We start from the raw sequence: 17631 nt of genomic DNA on the forward strand, positions 1-17631 counted from the left end.
AGGTCTCCTCTCTCTTTTTTCCAAGCTTTATTTAGTCATGATTTTAAAATGAAAATTGTATATATGAGAGTGTACAATGCAAGGATTTGAGAGATTTGATGTATGTATACATTGTGAAATGATTACCCAATTTAACTAATTAACACATTTATCACCTTACATGGTTACTATTTTCTTGTGTGTGTGGTGAGAACATTTAATATCTACTCTCTTAGAAAATTTCAATTATACATTACTGTACTGTTAACTATAGTCATCATGCTGTACATTAGTTCTCCATAAGTTCCTTGTTTTATAACTAAAGTTTGAACCACCTGTCCAACATTTTCTCCTCTGCCCCACCCACCCCCAGGCCTTGGCAACCACAGTTCTACTCTCAGTTCCTTTGAGTTCTACTTTTTTAGATTCCACATGTAAGTGAGATCATATGATATTTGTCTTTCTCTGTCTTACTTATTTCACTTAGCATAATGCCCTCAAGGTCCATCCACTTCGTCGCAAATGACAGGATTTTCTTTTTTATGGTGGAATAATCCATTTATATAAATATTATGATTTTATATATGTATACTGGCTGGTTTAGCTCAGTGGATTGAGCGTCGGCCTGCGAGCTAAGTGTCGCTGGTTCGATCTTCCAGTCAGGGTACATCAGAGAAGGAAAACTCTGACTCCAAAAAACCTCCGCTGCCTTGCGGCATACCTCTTCAGGGGAAAGGCTAAGGGAGTAAACCCCGACAGAAAATCCGGAGCCGGAGTCCCTAAGGCGGTTTGATGTTGTAGTCAACACCGGCAACTCCTGCGGCGCACCTGAACCCAAGCTGTATCGACTCCGTCTTTCCCTTGGACCCTTCAGCTGCGAAGAGAGGGGGGGTCTGCTGCATGGGCAACAGCAGACCCTCCATATTACCCTGCCCAGGCTCTGTAGCTTCAGCGTCATCGCAAGATGTCGATTCAACACGGGAGGAGACAGATACCATGTCACTCCCGAGTCAGACTGCACAGCCATTCTTGGCGGTGCAGATAGACTCTGAAGAAGCTACACCATCGTCTCTCGAGACGGACGGCTGCCGACGACGATATATGTATATGAATGTATATCTCTTTATATATAGGTATATATTCATTACAATGGGTCCATTCATCCAACCAAAAGTCTTGTCTTCAATAGGTAATTTATTTTCATCTCCGTATCCCCCAAACATACCATTTGGATATTATCTAAAGTGATTTCCTTTGCCACTTGACCTCATCTCTTTCATGATAAACAAAGCCTAAGCTGATTTCTCTGGGTGAAACAAACTCCCTTCCCTGACCAGTAAGACTCATCTCCCATTCTCCAGTCTCCACATGCCATCAATAAAATGCCCAATCCCTTAGAAAATGGTATTCTAATATTCTCTATGTGCTTAATATTAACACAATCAGAGGGGTGGTAATTATATGCAAAATACCATATTACCATGTTCTTCATACTAAATAATATAAATTAGTTCAGCTGTAAGTAATTCAAAAGAAAACTCCATGGAATCAAAAGTCATGAATATGAGTCAGGCTCTGCCCATTATTAATTATAAATTGGAATCTTGGAAACATAACTTACCTATCCCAACTCTTTCAGTATGCCTCGTAGAATTTTTCTGAGGTCTGTCAAGATCACAAAAATGAAAATTCTATATAAGATGAGGTGTACTGAATACAATACCAGTTTCCATGTGTGTGTTTTATAACAGCTCTACTGAGATATCATTCATATAGCATACAATTCATTGTACAGTTTAATTGTTTTTAGTACATTCATAGAGTTTTACAACAATTACTACAATCAACTTTAGAATATTTTCATTATCCCAAAAAGAAACCCCATGCATTTTAGCCCTCTCCACAATCCTATTATTTCCCATCCCCACCCCACTAGCTCTAGGTAATGTCTAATCAAGCTACTTTCTGTCTCTATAGACGTGTTTATTCTGGACATCTAGATAAATAGCATAATAGAATATGTGTGTTTTATGCATCCATATTGCAGCATGTATCAGTACTTTATTGTGGACATTTGATATATTTCTATTTTTTTGGCTTTTATGAATAATACTGCTATGAGCATGCATGTACAAGTTTTAGCATGTGGTATTATTTCTCTTGGGCATATACTGAGGAGTGGAGTTTCTGGACCATATGATAACTCTATCTTTAACCTTATGAGGAACTGCCACACGGCTTCCCAACATGCCTGCCTAAAGGTATTCAAAAAACTGAAGCTTTACCACTATCAGTTTCTATTTTCTTATGCTAAGTGAAATAAATCAGACAGAAAGGACAAGGACAATATGATCTCACCCATATGTGAGATATAAAACAAAAAGGAACAAACAAAAAACAAACTCATAGATGCAGACAAACAACAAAATGGCGGTTACCAGAGGGGTAGGAGGATGGGATGCAATTAAGGAGGGTAAACTTGGCCAAATGTATAATGAAGGAAGGAGACCAGACTTTGAGTGGTGAATGTACAATGGAACATATAGATTATATATTATAAAATTGTACAGCTGTAAGCAAGCTGGCTTGGAGGTCCTCAAGGTGGGGTCCCCGGGAACTCGTTAGAAATACAAGAACTTGAATCCCTTTTCAGCTCTGCTGAGTTCGAGACGCTGGGGGTGGGTCCCAGCAGTCTGTTTCTTGGCGAGTTCCGTCGGTGGTTCTGACGCACGGCCAGGTCTGAGAACCGCTGCTTTGGTGAAGGGGGCGGCAGGTATAGAGGCAGAAACTGGGGAGCAGAGCAGTGCGGTGTTTTTATGTACTTTATACATCACAGATACCCTGGCTGGTTTGGCTCAGTGGATTGAGCGTCGGCCTGCGAGCTAAGTGTCGCTGGTTCGATCTTCCAGTCAGGGTACATCAGAGAAGGAAAACTCTGACTCCAAAAAACCTCCGCTGCCTTGCGGCATACCTCTTCAGGGGAAAGGCTAAGGGAGTAAACCCCGACAGAAAATCCGGAGCCGGAGTCCCTAAGGCGGTTTGACGTTGTAGTCAACACCGGCAACTCCTGCGGCGCACCTGAAGCCAAGCTGTATTGACTCCGTCTTTCCCTTGGACCATTCAGCTGCGAAGAGAGGGGGGGTCTGCTGCATGGGCAACAGCAGACCCTCCATATCACCCTGCCCAGGCTCTGTAGCTTCAGCTTCACTGGAGAGGACACTCCAGCGTCATCGCAAGATGTCGATTCAACACGGGAGGAGACAGATACATTGTCACTCCCGAGTCGGACTGCACAGCCATTCTCGGCGGTGCAGATAGACTCTTAAGAAGCTACACCATCGTCTCTCGAGACGGATGGCTGCCGACGACGACGAAGGTATATAATGTTGTTAACCAATGTTACTCCAATAAGTTAAATCTTTTAAAAATCCTACTTTACCTTTGGGCCTCAGCTTGAATGTTACTGAATCATAAAGCATTCTCTGCTTAAGTTTTCATTTTTTGTGCTCCCTTGTATCCTATGATTATGTCATGATAGCACATCCTGTTATATGCTAATTAACCATTTATTTTTCTGACATCTCTTTGAGTGCTTTCTGAACTGCTGATTGCCTACTGCTTAACACATAAAAGAAACGAAATCAATATTTGCAAACTGAATCCAAGTGTTTGAATATAAGAAACTTTTGCTCTTTTTCTGAAATTTAAAACCATTTTTAAACGATGAACATGTATTATTTTTTGTAATACTTTTATAATCAGAAGAAAGTTATGATTATAATATATATTGTTTTATAATTATATATTACGTAATTTATTTTTTATTTCTTCTACTGAGTATGTTTAATGATATCATCAGGTAAAAATTAACTAACAAAATTCTTTAAAATATATGATATCAACTATTTTCTTTAGCATAAAAAAATACCTTAAATTGTTTATGGTGGCCCTTTTGGATACTAATATTTTTGTGAAACATTTTTTTTTATATTCCAATTCTCTATAATACAGTGAATTATGTTTTATTTAAAATATCTTTATTTTGGAATATATTTCATTAAAAATTTTTGTATTAAATTCATATTCAACGAGAAGTCTCGTAAGCTGCATTTACTTTCAAAGTAGCTCTGAAAATCTCCTAAGCAGAAGACATGAATATTGTAATCTTTGAAAAGGTAAATATAGCCTCTAATATACAATGGATGCATTGTCGTTCTGAAACTATATTTAATAAATCAGTCTCTGACAGCTGGATTAACTTTGAAGGTACTAACAGAATTGAATTTTCATATCTGTAAAATTAAAAACCAGAGTATATGTGGTGACGACTTTTGGATTTTGTTATCATATAAAACTCAGCCTAAAGCTGGCAGCCAGTCTTCCTCTATGACACAGCTATTATGCTATCATGAACTTTAGTAAATATACGAGATTAAAATATTTGTGGCTCAGATCATTTCAATTTTTATAGTACATAATAATATACTTTGAACCTAGTGAATAGGTCAATCAGTATGTGATTGCTTCCATGAAAAGCATACACTTTAGCAAAAGATGGGAGAGTGGTTAAGATATGGACTTTGTAGACTCCCGGCCAAGATGGAGGCATAGACTGACACGCTCTGTCTCCCTCCACAACCAAAAAGGATTACAACTACTGCAAAACCAAAAATAATAAGAAGTTTCAGAAAATAAAGCTACATGGAAGTCCAACATATGAAGTCATAAACAAGTGGTGCTCGTCCGGAGGGGTAGGAAGGGCGAGACCGCGGCTGAAAGATCGAACTGTGCTGAGGCGGCAGCTGCACCAACAAACAGTGGGACCCGGTAAGCAGACACCTGTATTTGTGGGGAGGAGAGAGGCACCTGGGAGCTGGCCCTGGCTGCAGATCAGACCCATCGGCTCACGATTCCAACGCCGGGGAGGGCAGACCCCATTGTCTTGGACTGTGGGGATGGAGGAGGCTCCCGGTTCCTCAGTGGAGAGTAACAGCAGGAATCCATCTTGGACCCCCGCCCCCACGCAAGGAGCCACAGTGTGGTGAGAAAGGTCACCAGGTTGTAACCAGTACACGGGGCTCTGCCCAATATAGCGTAGCAGGTGTGACAGCACCCTGCCCAAGAAGGAAAGATAAACAAAATGGTCAGAATGGCAGAATTAATAATTGAAATACCAATCACACAGCTAACAAAAAAACAAATAAAGGCCTTGACCGATGAACAAATAATAAATCTTTCAGAAGCTCAGTTCAGGGCTATAGTCATAAGGCAGCTTATAGACCTAACAGCGAAGCTGAATCAAGACAGGGAAGGAATGAAGGCTAGTCCTGCTGAAATGAACAAAAATACATACAAGACAAGTGGTGAGGAAGGGAAAGGCATAGATCAAATCAACAAATCAGAACATAGGGAAGGAACAAAGAGTCAACCAGTGCAGAAAGAGGAAACAAAAAGTGAAAAATATGAGGAGAGGCTCAGAAACCTCTGGGAATATTCGAATTATAGGATTGCCAGACGGTGAAGAAGAACTAAAAATTGAAAAATTATGTGAAAAAATAATGAAACAGAACTTCCCTAACTTGGGGAAGGAAAGGAACTTACAGGTCCAGGAAGCACAGAGAGTTCCAGATAGGATGGACCCAAGGAGGACCACATCAAGACATATTATCATCAACACGTCAAAAATTAAAGATAAAGAGAATCTTAAAAGCAGCAAGAGAGAAGAGAAGAATTATGTACAAAGGGGTCCCAATTAGACTATCAGTGGATTTCTCAAAGGAGACTTTACAAGCAAGAAGGGACTGGCAAGAAATATTCAAAGTAATGAAAATCAAAAACCTACAACCACAAATACTCTATCCAGCAAAGCTGTCATTTAGGATAAAAGGGCAGAGAAAGTGTTTCCAGGACAAAGTAAAAGTGAAGGAGTTCATCAGATCCAAATCACTGTTATATGAGATGTTAAAGGGACTTGTTTAGAAGAAGGAAGATCAAAACTATGAACATTAAAATGAAGACTGTATCACAACTAACAGCAGAAGCTAAGGAATCAAAACAAAGGCAAACTAAGTAGGCAATGAGAAGGGAAAAAGAATTACAGGTATGGGGAACATATTGAGGGGAGGTCAGCGGGGAGGGGGAAGGAAGAAAATGGAGGGAGATGATGCAGGAATTAAGAAGCATAGTAGGAGGGAGTGGAGTAGACAGGAAGATGTTGAGAACTATATGCACAACCAATGGGCATGGACTAAGAGGTGGGGCAGGTGGAGGGAGGGGGGGTCACAGGGTGGAGGGGAGCAGAGGGAAAAGAAATTGGGGCAACTATAACAGCATAGTCAATAAAATAAAAAGATATGGACTTTGTAGCCACACTGGCTCCACATCTTTGCAGCTATGGGAACATGAATATATTATTCACCTCTCTGTTCCTCAATTTCTTCATTTGTGAAATGAGTACAGAATATCTACTTTATAGGATTCTTATAAGGATTACATATGAAGGCTTGTACAGTATAATGATTATATTTGTAAGAACATATTTGGCACTATGTAAATATTAGCTAAAATTACTGAATCTATTCCTTTTGGCCAATGACTGGATGATTTTAAATGTCTCACTCTCATCTCTTATATGTCAATCTATAATGTAGACATTTTAATGATTTAGATTATAATTACTCAAATGTTTGAAAATATTGGGACTTTACATACTTTTCAATGTCTTCTTTACTCAAGTTTTCCATCAAATCATCTAGAGATGCATATAAATATAAATTCAAGCATAGCAAAAACAGCTCTAAAACATTACCTATATTTGAACTTGAAATTATGAAATTAAAAAGTTTCATTACTTGTAGAAATTAGTGTGCTAGAAATACTTTCACATGTTTAGTAGAGAATATAATTAGAGAACATAAAAATGTACTTCTTATTTGAATTAAATGTTGAAAGCACTGTTAACTCAGATTAAATATGAGCAGCCTCTGGTAAAGTGAATGAAAAGGTGCTTTAAAAATTGCCACTGGGGAATTTAAGGAAATAACTTCCACATTAATAAGTTAAAGCTATCAGTGTAGCGTTCTGTCCATTTTCCCTTGAGTCATGATTACTTGTCTAGTGAAGGGAATAGTTATATTAAAAGCCAACTTTGAATTTTGTTCTTTTTTTCTAGAAATACTATGCATTGATCATTTTTTAATCATTCTTTTTCAGTTACTATTGCCTTTAAGGAGCAACAGAATGTAGTGCTCTGTAAAAAAAAAAAAAAAAAAAAAAGAAATGACAAAATGTAGGGCAAGAAAGTCAAGGCAAAAGGAGACTGAGCTGTACCTGAGGATTTATTGGATTGCCTTGATAGGTAAATGTTCTCTTTGGGCTCTTTTGTGCATGTAATTCTTTGCCTCTACTCTGGTGATTTTCAACCTTGACTGCATATTAGAATCAATAGGGGAGCTTTTTAAAAATTCCAGTGCTCAGACTGTACAATGGGCCAATTAAATCAGCATCTCTGAAAGTGAGACCCAGGCAGCAGTATTTTTTAAAACTCCCCAAATGATTTCATTGTGCAACCAATGTAGAGAACCACTGCACTAGAAAATTTCTGCCACCTCTTTGGCAAAATAAGTTAGAGGTCATTTCCCACAACCAATATGTTTTTCGTTAGTAATCATAACATACTTCTCCTCGAAGAAGTAGAAGAGATATTGGCAATAACAGTTTCTTCATTTGCTGTGACCCATAACATTCCACTCATCTGATGTGTTAGAGATTTAAAAAACTCAGCACCTTGGATTCTACTAGTATACTCTTGGATGCTTTAGATGGTTATTTTGTGGTCTGAATAACACTACTGTTCCTCCAAAAATAATAGCAATAACAATAGTAAATATTTTGCATATACTTTAAGGTTTCAGGGAGAAACTTATACATAGTCTCACAAAGGCATGACAACTCTCTGAAGTCGGTAGAGCGTCTGTTATATTGCTTCTCCCAGTACAGAAAAGAATAAACAAAGCCTCAAAATATTTTTCAAGGTTATCCAGCTAATTAGTGGACTTGCACATGGACTCCAATATTCACCTCCTCATTCTCTTTTCAGTACACTTTATTCAGCCAGTTCTACTAATATGGCTTTTATTATAATGGCCCAAAGATGAATATCTTGTGAAAGCCATTGGTCAGCTTTCCAGCCTCATATTATTTATTTTTTAAGTATATTTTATTGATTATGTTGTTACAGTAGTTCCAATTTTTCCCATTTGCTCCCCTCTGCCCAGCAGCCCCCTCCCCTCCCGCAATCCTACCTCCCCTTAGTTCATGTACATGGGTCGTGCATATAAGTTCTTTGGCTTCACCCTTTCCTATATTATTCTTAACTTTCCCCTGTCTATTTTGTACCAACCGATTGTGCTTCTTAATCCCTGCACCATATCCCAATTTCTCCCCCTCCCCCTTCCCAGCTGATAACCCTCCAAATGATCCCCATACCTATGATTGTGTTCCTATTCTGGTTTGCTTAGTTGGATTTTGCTTTTATTTTTTAGATTCAGTTGTTGATAGTTGTGAGTTTGTTGTCATTTTGGTGTTCATAGTTTTGATCTTCTTTTTCTTAAGTAAGTCCCTTTGATATTTCATATAATAATGGCTTGGTGATGATGAACTCCTTTAGCTTCACCTTGTCTGGGAAGTTCTTCATCTGCCCTTCCATTCTAAATGATAACTTTGCTGGATAGAGTAATCCTGGTTGCAGGTTGCCTTCATCACATTGAATACTGCTTGCCAGTCCCTTCCTGCCTGCAAAGTGTCCTCTGAGAAATCAGCTGATAGTCCTATAGGCATCTCCCTGTAGGCAACTCTCCACCTCTCTCTTGCTGCCCCCAGGACTCTGTCTTTATCTTTCACCTTTGGCATCTCAATCACGATGTGTCCTGGTGTGGTCCCCTCTGGGTCCAGCTTGCCTGGAACCCTCTGTGCTTCCTGGACCTGTATGTCCATCTTCATTACAAAATTTGGGAAGTGTTTCTCATTTTTTTCAATTCTTGCTTCCTCATTCTGCATCGATTGACTGTTTTTTTCTTCCTTATGTTCCAAATCATTGATTTGAACCCAGTTTCCTTCCCTTCACTATTGGTTTTGTGTGGATTTTCCTTCGTTTCACTTAATATAGCTTCACTTCTTTTCTTATGTGTTTGCCATACTCAAGCATATCTGTCAAGCCGTGAGCACCTTTATCACCAGTGTTTTGAATTTTGCGTCTATTAGGTTGGTTATCTCCTCATCGCTTAGTTCTCCCACTGGAACCTTGATCCGTTCCCCGTTTTGGGCCATATTTCTCTGTCTCCTCATTCTGACAGGCTCCTGTGTTCATTTGCCTCTGCATTCCAGGTAGAGCACTCACTCCTGTTACATTGTAAGGGGTGGAGCCTTAGAAATTCATCAATACAGGGTAACCTGTTTCGCCACATTGTGGCACTGGATGTGGGGGAGGGGTCACCTCTCCCACTTCCTCACCAGACTGGCACCCCTCTAGCTGCTGTCCTGGCTGTCGTTCCCAGAGTGGGTGGGTCTGCAGACATTCTGGGACCATAAAGTCCCTTTAAACAAGTGGACACTGCAGAGACTGGCAGTTTCTGCCTCCACTTCAACTCCTACTGGTCTGCACAGTCTGAAGCAATGAGGCTTGATTTTCCCTGGTGCTGGGACTGTGAGCTGCGAGGTCTAGTGAGGAGCTGGGAACACTCCCCAGGTTTCCCTCCTGACTTTTTAAAATGTGTGACTGCGCTTTCCACTGGCCTACTGCTGCCATCACCACACCACGACCACACTGCCACTTCTTTGCACCAGCTCCACCCCTCCTACCTCTCGATGAGTATTTCTTCTTTATATCTTTGTTTGCTAGACTTCTATGCAGTTTTATTTTCTAAAACTTCTGGTTGTTTCTAGTTTTGAGGTAGTTGTATTCCTTCTTAGTTGTGAAGAGATGCAGTGTGTCTATCTACACCTCCATGTTGGCCGGAAGTCAGGATGAGATAGCCTCATCTTATTTCTTCTTCCAGCATCATTCAACACAACTGAATGTTTCTTTTTGAAACATTTTTTTTCTTAGTTTCTATGATACCAGATTCTTCTGAATTTTCCTTCTATCCCAACAACCTTTTTTCTCAGTTTGCCTGTCTGTCTGGCTGTTCCTCCTCTGCCCAATGTCCAGACCATGGAGCTTTCCTAGGCTCTTTTCCTCCACCTAAACTCCCTCCCTGGATGATCTCACTAGTCTCATTACTTTAAATAACATCTATAAAATAATACAACCCAGATTTATATTTAAGGTCCTGACTTGTCCACTAACCTTCATCTATTTACACAGTTCTTCCTCTTGCATGTCTACTAGACAGTGTAAACATCATCAATACCTAAGCAGCCTGCTTGATTTTATCCTCAGGTCTGCTATGCCATGACCAAATCACTATTTTTACCTGGATTGGAGCAGGAGGCTCTTAACTCTCTCTCTGCTTCCTTCTTATCTCTCTATAGACCATCTCCCTCCACATAAACCACAATAATTTTTTAAATTATGTTTTAGACCATAGCACTTTCTTGCTTAATACATTCCAGGAAAATCCAATTCTTTACTGTGAGCTACAAACCTGTGTATAATCTGATCTACCTTCCTTTCTTACCCATTCATTCATCTCAAACAATATTTATTATTTCCCCAAGAATTCTTAATGTATCTGCTCATATAAAACTGACTTTGGTAGGAAGAGAACAACTAAAGGAAAGAGGGTGTGTGTCTCCATGTGTTTGTGTAGTTAAATGTTCTTTTAAGAAAGGATGGTCAGGGAAAACCTCTCTGCTGTCTCTGTCTCTGATGGGGTGATATTTAGCAGATACTTAAATGAGATCGGGCAGGTCTGCCTAGAGAAAGATAATGCTGAACTACTTTATCACCCATACTTAGTCCATATCCTTCAGATGTAATAGCTCTTTTCCTCTAACTTTAACACCTCTAAGACCCTGTGGTCTTTAAACTCAAGTTTTTCCTTTACTTGGAGATCTCTGTGACTAGATGTTGTTGCCATCACTTGGATTTCAACCAAGCATCGTGTCTGCCAATAGCTTATCCTCAAGCACCCTAACTATCTCTACATCTTCTGCTCATTTCAGTTTTTAGTCCACTTATAAGTGTCTCATCAGTTTACCTAAATTAATCACAATAGGAAATTCTTTGCTTTTCCAGTGTGGGTTTTTTTTTTTTGTTGTTGTTGTTATTGTTTTATTTTACTTTCATTTATTTATTTTTGGTCTAACTGCTTCCATGACAGAAGTAACCTTAGTAGTTTTATTCACTCCTCTGCTCCCAGAGCACAGAACAATGACTATAATTCAATATTTTTTTTAAAGGAAGACTGGACTTGAACCCTGATCTTCAGACCCCATGCGTTCCACTGTACCAAAATAATTATTTCTTATTATTATAAGTTTTTCAGTATTTCAGAATTTCTCCTTTAGTTACTTTTACTCTTGTATTTGTATGAATTCCCACTATTAGATTATATTGGCAAGAAGAAAAATGGGTATAATCTTCAGAAAATATCAATTAAAAATTATATATTGCTATCTTGTTTTATTAGAATGAATTGGTTTATCAGATTCCTGAAATGAAACAAATATTAAGGCCTTAGAATATGAGATCTGAGTGGGAAAATTTCGTTGTTGACTGTAGGGAGGTATACAGACTCTACAAATAGTACTCACTTATCACATGGTCTTAGAAATCCCAAAAGCCTCCATCAGCAGCTTTAGATTTTTCAATGAGAGTGATCATTTAAGTTGATCTGGCAGCTAGGTTACCTGTTAGCCCAGGAGAATTATGTTGATTCCCTTTACAAGGTGATTCTTACTCTGTATCCACATTAGAATCTATAAGGAAGATTTTCTAATATACTTATTCCTACAGCTCACCTCTAGAGATTGCAGTATACTCAGTTCAGGGTGCAGCCAGGATGTGGCATTGAAGAATCCTCTGCAGTGATTTTAATGTGCAACCAACATTGAGAAACGCTGCTCAAAGAAGAAGTAGCCAAACCAAAATGAAGTGAGAAATAAGTGATAACTGTTTACACAAACCATTGCTCTGAAAAGTGCTTTGAGGATTACATACAATGCTTTTTAAATTATCTCAATAAAATCAAAATGGCATATAGGATGTATTGGGCATATCACAGGAAAGCATATGAAAATCGCTATCAGGAAACAGGTTTATGTACCCTAAGAGGATAAGAGAAATTCTGAGCTGCTTCTCTGAAAGAGAGTAATTTTTTTTTTCCTCCTGGTATCCCTTCTTCATGGCCCTGAGTTAAGGCAAAAAAAAAAAAAAAAAGAAAAAAAAAATTAGATGGAGCTCTCGATGAGCCCCTGTGGGAAATCCATGGAGGAAAATACGACACTTTATACCTGAGAAGGTAGCAGTTACAGAATCTTGCCTGCACCTATTTTGTTGCTATACTTCCAACATTTCTGGTCTGAGGCAATAATTATTTAGCACATCAGCAAAATATTGTTAAATTACTACACGAGTGCATTAAGTATGTGTTAAGAGCCTACTACCTAATGGACCAATGAATTAGGTGCTTCACATACATTAACACAATTTATTCTCAAAAAAATCCTTCCAAGTAGTTGTTTTTAATGCCATTCTTCAAATAAAGAAATAGGCTAATGAAAATGAGAAAATGTGCTTAAGATCACACAGCTAATAAATGATGGGTGGGTATCCAATGTCAACTTTTCTGGACTACACATCCATCCCCTTTGACAACAGTATTCCACAGCACTACTACTGTAAGTCTGACGCTAAGTTGGGTGCTGGAGAAGAACACTTAAAAAGGAAAATTGTAACTAACAAAGACTTCAAGTAACATTTCTGGAAGGAGAAAATGTTCCTGAAGGCATCAGTTCTCTTTCCTCCCATCTGCTTCCAACTAAATCAACAAATTGTCTCAGGATGTATCTTTCTTGAGAATCACAACATGCAGATGAACAGCCTGCCATAAAAAAGGAATCCACTTGTCTCAAAGCCAAATACAGAGATTGTCACGAATGTGGTCTTTATATGGAGTTAAGGAATAGAGACACATAACGGTGCTGAGATTCCCAACTAAAGCCAGAGGAGGTGAGCCGCTCAGTCAGCAGCATCCTCATCCAAGTGAGAGTCAAACCTGGAGTCAAACCTGGAGTCAAACGTCCACACAAAGAAACTTTGGCTGGGATACCAAGGAATTTATGTCATCAGGCATTGGGATTCTTAACTCCAGGCTGAGGAAAACTAGAACTACAGCTTCTAATTTGAAGATAATGAGACAATTAGAAATAAAAATGTGACGATTGCATAAAGCTAGGTAAGCCTTTTCCTTCCCATGCCTTTCTTGGAGCCATCAAAAGAAAAATTTTGATGATTTCTTTTACTTCTTTCCTAATTATCAAAGCAAAACCCACCAGTAGCCTGTAAAGAATGCAAGGGTGTGTGGGAGCCTGTGGCAAAGGCTCTGAGAACACCCACATGCACTTATGTTCTTCTAAGAAGAATTTGTGCTTTTTATGTGTTCAGTCAAGAGTGAAAACATTATAAATGTTATGCTTTCCAAGCGTGACAGATGTTCATCTTGGGATGAAATTACATACACAAATAGAAAATGAGTTGTAACAGTTTTTTGTTTTTGTTTTTGTTTTTTTTTTTGCAGAGGATCAGAGGGTGTTCTTTGGAAGCCTTGATGAAAACCCACTGTAGCATATATATTCCTTATTACCCAGATTTATTCTGTAAAACTTTCCTTCCACCATTTTTTACCATTGAACTGAAAATGTTCAGTGTTCCTATGTTATGACTGCTTACTTGGTATAGAGCAGAAATCATGTTTTACAGCAGCTATATGAAGTACCACTGAGAATTAAATTGCTTTCCTCTCTTGCTCATCATTGTGAATTTGGAGGAGATGAAAGATGGAAGACTGGCAGTCAGGGAGTTGAAAGTCCTCTGTCATCTGTGAGATGAACATAATATGGGCAGAGGCAGCCGAAACTTTCTCTCACAGCCATATGCCCGCTTTCAAATCTTGGAAAAAGAGCTCTGTGGAAGAGTGTGCCATTTGTAAAGGATAGGATTGTAAGATATGCTTTTTTTCTGAAAAAAATTAAAAAGGAAAAGAGTTGAGACTTACAAAGCAGTTAAAATGAAAAAGAAAATAAGTTTTAAAAAATTTACAAAAGCGGTTTTTGGGTTCCTGTTTAGTTTGAGAACAATGTGAGCTCTACTTTATTATTATTATTATTATTATTATTATTATTATTATTATTATTATTTGCTCCTTGCCTTCATTTGTATGTCTGTTTGCCATCTTGGTATTCTCTGCCCATTTTTTGTTGTGTTTAAGCAGGCTCAGTTCTGGTAACAAACTCCTTTATCAGTCGTAGCCAAGTTTTGAGGCTCCCAATAAAGACTTGGTCTGAAACGCCAGACCATGTGGAATGTCTCCACATGCTGCTTCCTCCAGTTCTCTCCCTCTGTTTCTAGCCTGCCTGTTCTCACCAGGTGATTTAACATTCTTGTTGCCTTGCACCTGGTCTCACCTCACGGCCTAGCTTGATTCCAGTTTTGTTCCTGAACAGATATTTTAGATCCCTTCTTGCAGCTTGGTAGCCAGGACCATACCATCCTCTATTGAACCCAGGCTCATAAAAAACTGGCCCAGGCTCACAGAGTTCTGACAGGATACCTCACAGGCAAAATGTGTGATGGGTTTCTTTCCATCTGCCAGAAGCCCCCCTCCCACTTTTTCTTTTCTTTTCTATTTTTTTTTTTGGTTTCCCAGGGATTTCAAAGAGCTTCTAAACTGCCCAGACTTTCATCGTAATGGAGTTCACTAAAGGCTCAAGTCAAAGCGTTGGTCTAACTTTTCCTCAGTCAGCCTTCTGTCGCTCTTCATGCTGCACCATTTACCTCCCTTTCTTCCTGCAGGGAGAGTTTGGCGGCAGATCCATTTAGCGTGTGCTGTGAAGCATAGGCCTGCATAATGTAGTATTTAATAAATGTTTTTCATTACGATGATGAGTGTGCTAACTGACTCCATGATTCTACTTTATCTAAATTAAATTTTTCATCTCCCAGTGCAAACCTGCTACTCCTGTGATTCTGATTTTTGTTTATGATGCCACCTTTTTTCCAGGCTCCCAGCCCTAAGTGTCATGGGCTCCTTTGATTTCTCCCTTGCTGCCACATTAAATGTCTTTTCAAATCTTGTTGATTCTCATCCATCCACAATTTTCTATTTCTACTGCTAAAGCCCTTATTGCTTCAGATGGAATGTTGAAAATGTCTTCTAATTTGCCCTCCTGCTTCCTGACATTTCCCCTTTGTATCCATTTTATAACCTACTGGCCAAGGCATTTGAATTTCTGTTCTTCATTTACTTTCTGGGTGGTCAGAGGCACCGTAATGAATTCTTTTTAAGTTTCAGTTTCTTTTCTGTAAATTATGATAATATCTCAAATAGATTTTCTTTTTAGTGCTTTATTGTCACAGGATATAGCACAAAGCTCTTAGTCTGCTCTTAACTGGCTTGTAAATGTCAGCCTATTTGATCAAATTTTTTTCCCAATTGTTCTTTTTTTACTTTTACTTACTAATTTAAGAGAAAGGGAGAGGGAGAGACAGAGATTGAGAGAGAGAGAGAGAGAGAGAGAGAGAGAGAGGCATCAACCTATTCTTCCGCTTATCTATGCATTCATTTGCTGACTCTTATATGTGCCCTGACAGGGGATTAAACCTGCATCCTTGGCTTATCAGGACAACACTCCAAATAACTAAGCTACCTGGCCAGGGCTCTGAATTGTTCTTATTCGTTTGCACTTCTGATGTCTAATAATGATGAAGATGATGATAATTGACAATGTTAACATCTAATAATATCTATGTACCGGAATTATTTTCATCACTTTTATGTGGATTAACTCATTTAAACCTCAAGCTATATTGTAGCTACAACTACAGTCCCTCTGTACAAATATTAAATTAAAGCCAAAATGAATTAAACTTGCCCTAAACCACACAGCAAGTAAGTGGAGGAACTAGATTGCCCTCTTAGGCAGTGTTCTAAGTTCCTTTATACATATCAGCTATGTCTTTTATTCAATACTACTCTTTAAAAACTTGTTTTTTATTATGAAATTTTGCAATAGACAGAAAAGTGGAAAAATATGTTTAATTCATTGATTCATCACAAAACAATACCCAGGGCAAATATAGAATATTGCTACAACTCCTGTAATCACCCTTTGCCCTCCCAATGCTACCTCTTCCATCCACAAACATAAGTATTTACTTATTTCATGTTTTATGGGAATCATTTCCTAGGTTTTATTTATACTCTTACCAGTATACCCTGATCATTACAGAGGAGTTATAAAGATTTTTGAAATTTATATCTATTCAAACACACAGTATGTATTATTTTGTGCTAGACTCCTTTTGCTCAATATTTTATGTGTGTAATTCATCTTGTGGCTGCATGGTTTTGTGGTTCATTCAGTTTCATTTTATAAAGTGTTCAAATGCATGAATATGCCATTTTTAATCCATTTTACCTTTGGTATACCTTTGAATTAAAGCTGCTATACACATCTTGTGTGTATCTTTTGGGGTGTGTGCCCATGCATTTTTCCTGGTTATATGCCTAGGAATGACATTTCTCGTTATAGGAAGTAAGTATATTCAAATTCAGCAGAATATGCTAAACTGTTCTCCCCCCAAACATATATACATACTTACATTAGCATCAGAAGCATATGAAAGTTCTCATAATTTCACATCCTTATTAATATTTAATAAATTCTAGTGAAGTCTTTTTAATTTTGGTCATTCTGAGAGAAGTACAGAGAAATCTCCTTGTAGTTTTAATTGGAATATCCCAGATTGCAGTATCACTGGTTGGTTGATCGGAAATATCTTATTTTGTGAAATAAGTTGTCTTTTTTCCAATAATTTGAATACATTTTCAATGTATTCTGGATATAAGTGCTTTGTGATTGTTTATTGCAAATATCTTCCTGTGTATTTTGGCTTGTGTTTTTCATTTCTTTAACGTTGTCTTTCAGTTTTCAGTAATATAATCCAATGTAGCAAGTTTTTTCTTTTCTTCTTTTTTTTTAGTATATATTATTAATTATGTTGTTACAGTAGTCCCAATTTCTTTTCCCTTTGGCCCCCTCCACCCAGTACCCCCTTTTCCTCCAGCAATACCCCCACCCCCTTAGTTCATGTCCACGGGTCGTGCATATAAGTTCTTTGGCTTCACCCTTTCCTATATTATTCTTAACTTCCCCCTTCTTTTTTGTACCAACCAATTATGTTTCTTCCTCCCTGCACCATTTCCTCATTTCTCTCCCTTCCCCATCCTAGCTGATAACCCTCAAAATGATCCCCATACCTATGATTCTGTTCCTATTCTGGTTGTTTGCTTAGTTTGTTTTTGTTTTAATTATGCTATGTCTTGGTGTGGTCCTCTTTGGGTCTAGCTTGTTTGGGACTCTCTGTGCTTCCTGGATATGTATGTCTATTTCCTTCACCAAATTTGGGAAGTTTATTTCATTATTTTTTTC

The sequence above is a fragment of the Furipterus horrens genome, unplaced genomic scaffold (assembly GCF_987537825.1).
Source record: "Furipterus horrens unplaced genomic scaffold, mFurHor1.1.pri manual_scaffold_1, whole genome shotgun sequence".
Classification (NCBI taxonomy): domain Eukaryota; kingdom Metazoa; phylum Chordata; class Mammalia; order Chiroptera; family Furipteridae; genus Furipterus; species Furipterus horrens.